Genomic DNA, 11,787 nt, shown 5'->3' with positions numbered 1-11,787 from the left:
CATTCTCTTCCGTCTTAGTGCATTCAGTTCTGTTTCTTTTGTCCCTGGTTGTTGCTATTTTAATTTATCCCTTGCTTTCTGGCCTTGTTTTCATGGATTCAAATCCGCGTTAAGACATTCTACACATGGGCATTATGCCTTTTGGGTCCCTTTGTCTTGAGAATGGAATAAACTAATTGGACTTGGTCCTGATTTTAAAGCTGCGTTTTGGGGGTTGTCCTTTGGCTGTCCTCCTGCTGTGCTGCCTATTCACGTCTGGTTCTCAGTAATGGACCTGTAGTTGGACCAGCTCAACAGTGAGCCACGTGCCTTTGGTGTGAATTAGATTTGTCTCCCAGCTGGCAAAGGGACTGGAGTTTCTGAATTGACTGCTTCTATCTGGCAGAGTGGGGGGGGAAGAGCACCTGGAATTCTGTCACTGTTTGGTGTAGCGCCTGTGCCAGTTACTTGGTCATTTTGTCTAGTTCAAGTGAATAACTTTTGTAGCATTTCTTGATCCATTTGAATCTTCCCCAGCAAACTGAGCCCCCATACTTGCCAGCATGCATCTTAATCCTTCCTAAATGTAGCCTGTAAAAAAAGGGTATGGATCGTGCTTTGTTCAACCCCATGCACAGGGCTTGGTTACTCTGACATGGTTCATGTTTGGGTAAGTCTGCTTGACCCACATAAGAGCAGAGAAGAGTGATCCTCTAGGCATTCATTGATGGCGTAGGGTTTCAGCACAACGATTTCAGGTAAAATCAAGTACTGTAGTGCTTCTAAGTTTGCTTTGTGTGCGAGGGCTGCCACACCCTCTTGCTCTACAGAACAGGTGTTTCCTCTCAAAGTGGAATAGCATTGCCTACTCTATACCCAAGGGACCCAACCTCTTTCTTTGGAACTGTGGTGGGTTTAATTGTGACTTTGGGTGGTGGTCTCAGCCTGTCTGTTTCTGAGCCATGCATGGCCGACTGCATAACTTCAACAAGGAACCTTGCTCAGGAACCACCATTGTAGCAAGGCTTCATGGGTTTTATCCAAACAGAATTATTTTGCTGGTTTGTGGATGACAGGAAATTTTCTTGTTCATGGCATTCCTAGAAACTCGTGCAGTGTGCTCCAGTGGGAAGACGCTTGTTTGGGACTAAGTGCACTCCAGTGTTTGTGAGGTTGTCTGCCAAAGAAGTTATCTCTCTCCCTGTTTCCTTAATTTCATCAGTGAGGAAAGGTAACTCCAGTTTTTTCAGTGTGCGGGTGGTGGGCTCTGGGAGAAGGGGGAAGCAAATCCTGTCCTGTAGTTAAGTAGACTATGAATATTAATTCAGTTGTGTTAAAGAGTTGCTTGTCTGTATGATTTTAAAATGGAGTCAAGTTTAGTTTCAAACATCAAAGGAGCATTTTTTCTTAAATTACTTTGGGGGTAATAAAAAAAAAGTTTTGTAACCCTGTATAATAATGACCTGGGAATAGAACACATTCCAGTGTATACAAAGAATGCAAATTCTCTAATCAAATAAAGAGTATTATAAAAGAAAATCAGCCACGGCTTTGGCCTCAACATGTTTTGGAATGGCTCAGCTTTGATTCATTCACAACATAGAGAGTATCAATACTATCAGAAATAGAGACTGCAGCTCCATGGAGTTCATTGAAATAAAGAGGAATGGGACATTTCATGGTTGAGTTCTCTCTCTCATTTATTTTTTTTTTATTAAGGGAGTAAGAACAGTAATTTAAAAAAAAAAAGGGGCGGGGGGCAGACTTCATGAAGGATTTTTCCTTGCTGAATCTTTCCAGGTTGCACTTTGCTGAGCAGAATTGGACGGCCACTTTCCATACTCTTTCTTGCCATATGGGTGCAAAACTGGCTGGATAACTGTACTCAGAGTACAGCAATGAAGGGTCCTGTGGCACCTTATAGAGGTGCCACAGGACCCTTCGTTGCTGTTACAGATCCAAACTAACACGGCTACCCCTCCGATACTTGTACTCAGAGTAGTTATTAATGGTTCTCAATCCTGCTGGAAAGGTATGACGAGTGGGGTTTGGCAGAGGTCTGTATTGGGACTGGTTCTGTTCAATATCTTCATCAACGATTTATATATTGGCAAAGACAGTATGCTTATCAAGTTTGCAGATGATAAGCTAGGAGGGGTTGCAACTTCTTTTGGAGAATAGGGTCAAAATTCAAAATGATCTGGACAAATTGGAGAAATGGTCTGAAATAAACAGTAATAAAGACAAGTGCAAAGCCTTCCACTTTGGAGGGAACAATCAGTTTCACACACACACAGAATGGGAAGTGACTGTCTAGGAAGGAGTACGGCAGACAGGGATTTAGGGATTATAGTAGACCACAAATTAAACACGAGTCAACAGTGTGATGCTGTTACAAAAAAAAAAAAAGCAAACGATTCTGGGATGTATTAACAGGTGTGTTGTGAACAAGACACGAGGAGTCATTCTTCCGCTCTACTCTGCTCGTTAGGCCCCAGTTGGAGTATTGTGTCCAGTTCTGGGCACCACAGTTGAAGAAAGATGTGGAGAAATTGGACAGGGTCCAGAAAAGAGCAAAGGTCTAGACAACATGACTTATAGAGAAAGGTTGAAAGCATTGGGCTTGTTCAGTTTGGGGAAAAAAGATTAAGGGGGGGACATGATGGTATTTTCAGGTATCTAAAAGGGTGTCATGAGGAGGAGGGAGCAAACTTGTTCTTGGCCTCTGAGGATAGAACAAGAAGCAATGGACTTAAACTGCAGCAAGGGAGGTTTAGGTTGGACATTAGGAAAAACTTCCTAACTGTCAGGGTGGTCAAACAGTGGAATAAATTGCCTAGGGAGGTTGTGGAATCTCCATCTCTGGAGATATTTAAGAACAGTTTAGATAAGTGTCTGTCATGTATGGTCTAGACAGTACTTGGCCCTGCCACAAGGGAAGGGGGCTAGACATGATGACCTCTCAAGGTCCCTTCTGGTCCTAGCATTCTGTGATTCTATATGTTATGTTCAGAATCGCATGCAACAGCATTTGCTACTTCTGCTATATAACGTATGACCTATGAGAGGTAATTGCAATTGCTCTGTAGATCTTGAGCCCATTATTCCACTCAAGAAATATTTAACCTGAAAAAGGGCTCGGAGAGTAGTTTTTAGCAAATGCATTTAAGGGATGAGAGGAAAAAAAAGAAAAATAGGACTTCAAGTGTTATAATATTGGTTGATAGGGAGCCCCTCTCCTACATGCCAAAAGGGTCTAGAAACAGCTAACCTTTCAGCTAAGCCTTGGTCCTCTGGCAACATAGAGCTTCCCCTGCACTCAATCCCTGTAGCTGAATATTTTTACAATGTAGCATCTCTGTAGTTTCCATTAATACAGGGTGCACATGCCAGTGGCTGCAGGGTGGGAGTGACCGTTTGCCTTAACAGAATCTCCAACAGGTCTCCTGCATGTTATCTAGATTCCTTAAAAGGAAAATAAGTTAAATAGTCCAAGGGTGAACTCTCCTGTCTCCCCCGTACTCCCACCTTGCTTTGGTGTATGAAGAGAGGGTGACAGAGTAGTCTGGAAATATGAGGGTGGAGAATCAATGAGAATTTTGAATGTGTGTTAAAAGATAAAAGATGAAGTTGCCCCAAGTGGAGCCCTGTGCAGGACTATTTTTAATCCCACTCCCAGCTGCTCTCACTAGTAGGTGCATCCCACCTGCAGGATGCCAGTCCCTCACAGCTCTCTGCAACAGACCCAAACAGAGTTCTAGTCCAAAAAACACTGTTATTTGCCTGGCCTCTTCTCTTCCCATCCCAAAACTCTTCTTCACAAATGGTAATTACATTTCATCATACTCCTCTGCCATGGGAAAGGGGTATCCCAATTTAGGGATGGGGAAACTGATACAGCAAGGCCTTGGAAGAGTTTTGGAAAGGAACCTAGGTTTATTGGCTCCTGGCACTGCTCTTTAAAGAGGAGGTGAAGATGGAAAGGAATCAGACATGACCTCTCTTTGCTGAAAGGCTTCTGTCAGTATTTTCTGCTTGTTCTTTTGTAGTAGGGCTTTAGGTCTTGTTTATGCTGGGAGATTCTGTGGTGATTAGAGAATGAGTGAAATTGTGACAGAGACCAGACCGAAAGCTGCAGTAATTGAGGGGAAGTGGTTTTTACCCACAGAATCTTATGCCCAAATAAATCTCTTAGGCCATGTCTACACTAGGCAAAAACTTTGAAATGGCCATGCAAATGGACATTTCGAAGTTTACTAATGAAGCTCTGAAATACATATTCAGCGCCTCGTTAGAATGAGGGCAGTCACGGGCACTTTGAAATTGATGCCGCTCGCTGCTGTACGGCTCGTCCAGACAGGGCTCCTTTTTGAAAGAACCCCAGCTACTTCGAAGTCCCCTTATTCCCATCTGCTCATAGGAATTAGGGGACTTTGAAGTAGCCGCGGTCCTTTTGAAAAGGAGCCCCGTCTGGATGAGCCGCGCGGTGGCGAGCCGCGTCAATTTCAAAGTGCTGCGGCTGCCCGCATGCTAATGAGGTGCTGAATGTGTATTTCAGTGCTTCATTAGTAAACTTCGAAATGGCCACTTGCATTACCATTTCAAAGTTTTTGGCTAGTGTAGACGTAGCCTTAGTCTTTAAGGTGACCCAGGACTCCTTGTTTTTGTAGATACGAATTAGTACAGCTATCCCTCTGACACTTGTAATCACCTCAAAAAAATGTCTTCAATATATACAACTTCTTCAGTTCACATGAGTGCTCAAAGTACCCATTTCTGACAGAAACACCCCTGCCCCCAGTTTAATATTCTTTCCAGGAGACTGGAAGGTCACTAATTACATGTCCCTGTAGCCACTACCAAATTCAGTTCCCATGCTGACCCTGCTTGGAGAGTTCTAAAGATGGGTACTGGCTTGCTGTCTCTGAAAACCATCTCCGAGAACACACCTGGCCCTTGGACTGACCAGGCTGAATAAGGAAGGAAGGAATGATGAGAAAATAAACAAAGTGGGAGGTCTTCTACTGCACACTGACATTTCAGCTGTCCTGTTATGAACATTTTCTGAGCTGCCAGGTCAGGATGCTTCATTATAACAGAGAGGGTTGGGTGGCCAAGAGCTGATGTAATTTAAACTATAAATGGATCTATTTATTTTTTTAGTTAGTTTGGTTTTAATTTGAATCAGCTGGAGAGAATTGCTGTTTATTGCTCCTCCTGGAGCTGGGTATTTAGCTTAAACTCTTTTGTGAATTTTGAGCAAAACTAGTCTGGTAGATACCACGTCCTCAGGCTCCCCCCACCCCCAAACAACAACAACAAAAAGAAATCATCTCTGCAGACTGTTAGCTTACAGGGATAGGGACTATTTGCCATGAAGTTTTAGGGGGTAATACAGTGACACCCTGGTATGCTTGAAGGTACTAGGGTTAGAGCTAGGTAAAAATGGGGAGTTAAAACACCACCAACCCTCACGTACATTGAATTGGTGGTGGGTTTTGAAAATAAGCACTAGTTTGGCCAAGTTTACACTGTTCATTCCAAACATGTTTGGAGCATAGTTTATGCCGTTTCCAAAGCCCAGTGTCAGACAGGGCACTTGTATCTGTCCTGATGTATCCCTGCCTGCCTACCCTTCCCCCCCAGGAAATCATCTGAAGTGGCTGAAAGATCTTCCCTCCTTCCTGTTTTCCTCCCCCAGCTCTTGGATGTGTCTGTACAGCCTGTTGCATAACTGAAAATTGAGAGCTTGATAGACTCCAGATGTTGACCTGTGGCTTGTCCAATTTAATCAGTGGCTGTGGGAACTGGAAGCTCAGGCAACAAGCTGCATTGCAGGGTGCTTTTGTCAGGCAATTCCTCCTGTCTTCAGCTGCTCTTCCACAGTTCTCCATCTTGCTCACTATATGGCTTCCAGTTGTTGGACGCTGAAGTAGCTGCTGTGCTTAAAGACCTGGTGGGCTGTATTGATTTAGTATCACTGTGGGAATCTGTACCTTGACTTTTTCCCCCTTCGTGGCTGGACAGATCTCTACTGCATGCTCCTATCTCTTGAGTGATGGTCCTCTGGGCATGGTTCAGCTTGGGCCTTTGCTGCTCGGAAAGTTAAGAGCTATTGGACCTAAATCTTGTCAGCAGCAGCAGGAGAGCTTGCACTGCCATCTGCCTTGTATCGTTAAAAAGAAGAAGGTTGGAGAAGTACATCGGGGTGAAGTGGAAGCCAGGTTCAGGGACTCTCCCACAAGGCTAATCACCTCTAAAACACATCAGATTAATGCCCTTTCCTTACAATTCTTCCCAGACAGCGCAGAAAGAACGCCAGTCACCCAACCTACCAGATGTTGCTGATTAGGCTCCAGAAAGTCCTCACCTGTTAAGTTCTGAGGGTGAGAGAGGAACTGGAACTGACTGTGTCTTTGGGGGAAACCTCTTCCACGGGACAGTCGGGAAAGTAGCCCAAACCCTTCCTTGCCCATCTTCCTGCGCCTCGGGGCTGTCCTCTTAGTCTGTCGCTTCACAAACAACAAGCAGCCCTGGAGCACCTTGGAGACCAATTAGCTAATGAACTTGTTAGTCTTCAAGGTGCTCCAGGACTGCCTGTTGTCTGCCTGTCAGCCGTGGAGCCTCCTGTCGTTCCCTGCGGCCCTGCCCCCACGCCAGGCTCGGGGGAGAGCTGGGGCGGTCCGCGGGCGCTGGCTGCAAGCCGCTCCCCTCCCGCACGCCCGGGCCCTCCTGCGAGCTCCGAGCCACCACGTCTCGTTGTCCGTGAGGGCGGAGGCGCAGCGCCCGGCCCGGCCCGGCCCCGCTGGGTAACGGGGCTGTTACCGCTCCAGGGTGTGAAACGCAGCGACCCGCCCGCCCTAGCCGGGGAGCGCTTTGTTCTCCCCGCGCGTCAGCCCCAAGGGCCGGGCCGAGCCGAGGCAGGAGCCCAGCGCTCTGCTCCGGGGCGTGACTCGCTCCCGCCGGGCCGCCGCCAATCCAGCCCCCGGGCCCGGCCGCGCGGGGCCCCCTCCCTAGAGCCCCGCCCCGCGAGCCACGCGCCCAGCGCCGGCTGTGAGGGGCCGGCGGGCGGCGCGGAGCCGAGCCGGCAGGTAAGGGGGGGCCGGGCCGGGCCGGGCCGGGGCAGGGCAGGGCTGAGGTGAGGGCAGGGCGGGGCCGGTCCGGTCCGGGCTGCTGCGTTGGCACCTGGGCGGGCCGCCGGGGGGCGGTATCTCTCCCCGCCCCGCGCGGAGGCGGCGGGCACGAAGGGGCTGACACGCTGCCCCCTGGCGCGGCGGGCGCGGCGCTGTCTGGGTCAGGCGGGGCGGGCGGCAGCGGCCCCCGGGATGTGCCCCTGCGCTGCAGCAGCCCGGCCGGGGCGCGCGGCCCCCTCCCACCCCGCCCGCCCGCAGGGAGCCCCGGGCTGCAGGCCGGAGCCAGGGCTGTGACCTCCGCCCTTGAGCGCTCTGGGGTCTCAAGCGTCGGTGCGCCGCGAGCCCCCCTGACGGGGGCGGACAGGGCCTCCCCCAGCCCCCCGCCTGGCTTGTGGGGCCCGGGCCCAGCGCTCTGGGCGGGGTGCAGAGGAGGACTTCAGCCCCGGGCGGGGGCCTGCAGTCTGTGCCCGGGGCTCGCTTATGGGGCTTCAGCTCTGGGCTTGGGCTTAAGCCCCGGGTCCCAGGAAGCCTAAGCCAGCGCTGCTGGGGTTGGCCGGGATTTCTCAGGGTGCCTGTGGGTGGCAGTAGAGCACCACCCGGCGGCTCTTCCCTCATGGTCCCTGGGCACTGTCCTGTGCCCTGGCTTCCCTTCAGTAAAGACCTACCCCGTAGCTAGGCCGAGGTGCATCCGCGGAGCTATGTGCATGCGTGGGGGTGGCGTTCCTGTTGTCTGCTGACCTGTGGGGTAGGGACGTGGTTTCAGACTGGGATGCCAACAGGGGACTGCAAGTCAGACTGGGGACAGTAGCAGAGCTGTATGTGCATGGGGGATCCTAGGGAAGGGTTAGTAGTAGGACTGCGAATGGGGCTTGCGCTGTATTGCCACCCACAATCAAACCTTTCTATGGTGCAAAAAGGCAGAGTACATATTTATCTAATTAATTCTACTGCAATCTTGTTCCTAAGAATTAATTTGGCTGGAAGTATCGGTGTGATGAAGTGTTAGCTGTCTTACTTGAGGTTTCATGGCTGCTTTCTGACGGTCTGGATGCCCCTCTCCCTTTATGTGCTTTGTATGTCCATAGTGTTAAAAAGCAGGTCCCTGTTTTGACTCCCAGGTCTCTCTGGCTAGCAATCCATGGCACTGGAAGGCAGAGCAGATTGGCCCTAGCGAGTTGATTCTTCGGCCTGGGTCTGGAGTTGGCAGCTGTGCATGCTTTAACGAGCCCAGCAGGGGAGCTTATTTCCTCTGAGGAGCTGAGATCAGTGGGTGGGGTGAGAGTTCTTTGTCTCCCAATGTATCTGTCGTGGAGCTAATTTATATTACTGTTATTGCCAGTTGTGTTGTGTCGTCTTGGCAACATGTGACCAGGGCTGCACACTATATAGTCTTGGGATGAAAATTCTGCCTAGAAAGAGCAAATGGAGAAAAGAGAGACAGGAGGGACCCCCTGGAGTAGGCTAGCTTCTCTGCTGGGCCTTGCACCTGCAGTGACGTGGCCAGCTGTATGCCAAGAGGGGATCAGAACAAGTAATGTAGCAGAAGCCATAGTCATGGGCCTTTGGGGTGAGATCAGACCAAACAAGCTGATTTAAATCCAGGCTTTGGGGTCATACTGCCCCCCCATCTCAATGTTCTGAAATGTCGAGGGGGAATCTGGGTCAAATCTGATTTATTTAAAGGGGGGCATTTTGAGTGTGGCCCTTGTTTAACTGATAACAGGCAAAAATGAGCCTGGGGTCGCTGGAGCTTAGTGCATGGGCCTCCACAGCAGTGGTTGCCAACCTTTTCAGTATCACAGCACACTTCAGTGAGCCAAACATTTCCATGGCACACCCACTTTTTTCAGCTGAATCGATTGCTCATAAACCTCACCCCTCCCTGCCAGCCGGTTGGAGCTAGGACGCACATTTAAACTGTTTCCTAAATCCAGCAGGCTCCAGCCCTCTCTTTTCCCACAGTTTCCACAGCAGGGAGCAAGGAAAGGCTCCCCACCAGCCCATTCAGGCTGGGAAGCAGCATTTCAGCTGCCTCCAGCGTGAACAGCCTCCAGCTTGGTCAGCATTTGCACTGGCAGTGGCTCTGAAAAGAGTTGCTGTTGGGGGAAATTGACCAGCCCTGTGCCGGTTGGGACTCAGGCAGCCTTGCTGCTAGAGCCCCCACTGGCACGGGGTCATCAGTTTCCCTCCCACTACTGGCTGTGCAATGAGCTGCAGCAAGGGGAAATTGATGAAATTTCACAGTGCACTTGGACAGTTCTCCGGCACACCAGTGTGGTGCGGCACAGTGATTGAAAACCACTGCTCTACAGCCTGAGCTGAAAGCTAGCTAGCACTCAAGGAGACTTTGTTCCTTTGTAAGTGGTCTAGGTACCATTATGTGGAATAGTGAACCACGCCCACCAGCCATTTGGGTCACAATTCCCCTAGCTGAGGAAGCTCATCCCAAGCTTCCGAGACCTAGTTGAAATTCTAGAACTAAACCTGCGATCTCTGCATGAGCCTCTCCAGCTTGGGCTATTAGCTAGCTGGCTCTCAGCTAAGGCTGTAGAGGCGTCTTGTCTCTCGCTGTATGTGATCTATGTGGGGCGGTGAAGCAGACCTAGTAGGTGTGTGGGTTATACTTCCACTCTGAGATGTGTTGGGGGTTTTGGTCAGAATTTGGAACTCTTTATCCCCTTATGCTGCTTTTTCTCACATTTGCAGTATAAATACTCCTTGGCTACATCTACACTAGCCCAAATCTTCGAAATGGTCATGCAAATGGCCATTTTGAAGATTACTAATTTCAAAGGTTACTAATAAGGGGCTGAAATGCATATTCAGCGCCTCATTAGCATGCTGCTGGCTGAAATTGTCACTTTGAAATTGCCATGGCTTGTCCAGGTGGGGCTCCTTTTCGAAAGGACCCCGGGAACTTCGAAATCCCCTTATTCCTATCAACAGATAGGAATAAGGGGATTTCGAAGTTCCCGGGGTCCTTTTGAAAAGGACCCCCATCTGGATGAGCTGTGCGGCAGAGAGCTGCAGCAATTTTGAATGCCACAGCTGGTGGCATGCTAATGAGGCACTGAATATGCATTTCAGCGCCTCATTAGTAATCTTCAAAATGGCCATTTTGAAGATTTGGGCTGGTGTAGACACAGCCCACGTCTTTTTTTCCCCACCCTTGCTTCAGGAGTCCAGGGTGTTAGAGACCTGTACAATTAGCTGAGTGAGCAGGTGACCACATTGCATCAATTACCTGAACCATTGGCACCTTGGTCAACGGGGTCCTGGGCAGTGTGAGACCAGCAAGAAGACTCCTCTGGCTGCTGGCTTTTGAACCCTCACAGCTCTGGCAAAGATCTTGGCCATCCTCATTGGTCCCAAGTCAGGCCCAGTTAGAAGCTGTGGATGACAGTCTGGCTCTTATCATTGGATGCTGACTCAGAATATTTGGGTGGGGAATGCTCCCTGTATGGATTGGATTGAGCCCCACTCTGGACTGGATGGGGTGTGTTCCCTACTTTTAACGAGTGGATCCCACTCTGAACTGGATCTGCCTCCAGAACAGGCATGGTTTCTGTTTTGACCAATATCCTTCCCTGCCCCTATCTGAGTTTACTTTATTTACAGCAACTGGCCCTTATAGGGTGTTTCAGGCACTGTGACATCAGCTTCAGATTATCCCTTGCCAGGGCCCTTGTTACCATTTAGTTACCGTGGGCTGTCTGGCACAAGTCTCCTTCCCACCCACATTTGTCTCCAAGACAATGCAGCCGCCTCCGACATTCTCAGGCTGGAAGCTGAACAGCCCTTTGCTCACTGGGATGGGGTGGCAGTTTTGATTCCTTAAACACATTAGCAGATGTGGAATGAATGTACAGCCAAGCTGAATGCAGGGCCTGGATGCTGTGTGGTGTACTCATTAATTCAGATGCTCTGATTTCCTCCGAGTGACTCATTGGAGGGACCAGGGGATGGGGGGAAGAAAGAAGCCAGGGATGCTGCATTTCAGGGCATAACTCATTGTGAGTTACTCAAGCCCCCACCTCTTATCTGTTTCCTTTGCCACATTCACATTCAGCCTTTAAAGAGTATGATAAGCATTGTCAGGCTTCCCTGTGGTACGTGTAGATGTCTGTATAGCCAAATACCGTTCTTGGGTAAACCCTGGCCTCCATACACTAGGTATACAATTAGATGGGGGCAGAGATGGGAGAAGCTGTCCCTTGTGTTTTATAGGTTATAAGTAATATAATAGCAAGTCCCATCTACAAGGTGCTTTATAAACATAAACCTAGGCTCACAGTGCCTTTGGAGGCAGAGCAGGGTTATTGTCCCAGTGAGAGAACTTAGACACAGAAAGGAAAGTAACTTGGCCAGGTGTGACTTGGTGGAGGTGTCATATGCAGCCTTCTCTGTATGGCTGGGCGGAGGGTACGGCTATATAAAACTGCTGTCTCTATGGTATCCCTTTGGGATTTCATTTGGAGACTCTTGGGATGATGCACAGGAAGGAGGGAAGGTGAGCACTTTTGAAGGCAGCATCCAAGATGAATGGATCAGCTAAATCTAAAAGGGAAACAAACTTCATGAGACACTTGAGCAATCTTCCTTCCCTAACCATCCCAAAGCCAAACTAGGCTCCCACCTCTACCACTGTGTTTCAGAGTTGCCATCAATAGCCCCA

General features: G+C 49.4%; 1 protein-coding gene across 20 annotated transcripts in view; it reads left to right on the top strand.

Annotated features, from left to right (window-relative positions):
- The first annotated feature begins 6,984 nt into the window (after positions 1 to 6,984).
- PHLDB1 (pleckstrin homology like domain family B member 1) overlaps positions 6,985 to 11,787 on the top strand; it is a 110,537-nt gene continuing 105,734 nt past the window's right edge. For 5 of the 20 annotated variants that reach the window (XM_074977176.1, XM_074977186.1, XM_074977181.1 and 2 more), the window contains exon 1: positions 6,990 to 7,070. The gene's annotated coding sequence lies outside the window, so the exon portion shown is untranslated. Of the gene's footprint in view, positions 7,071 to 11,787 lie in introns of all 20 variants that reach the window. The other 15 variants (XM_074977190.1, XM_074977184.1, XM_074977189.1 and 12 more) reach the window with 8 other exon arrangements.

This window comes from Carettochelys insculpta, chromosome 25 (assembly GCF_033958435.1).
Source record: "Carettochelys insculpta isolate YL-2023 chromosome 25, ASM3395843v1, whole genome shotgun sequence".
In the NCBI taxonomy this organism is placed as follows: domain Eukaryota; kingdom Metazoa; phylum Chordata; order Testudines; family Carettochelyidae; genus Carettochelys; species Carettochelys insculpta.
This window is presented reverse-complemented; position numbering and strand designations above follow the sequence as displayed.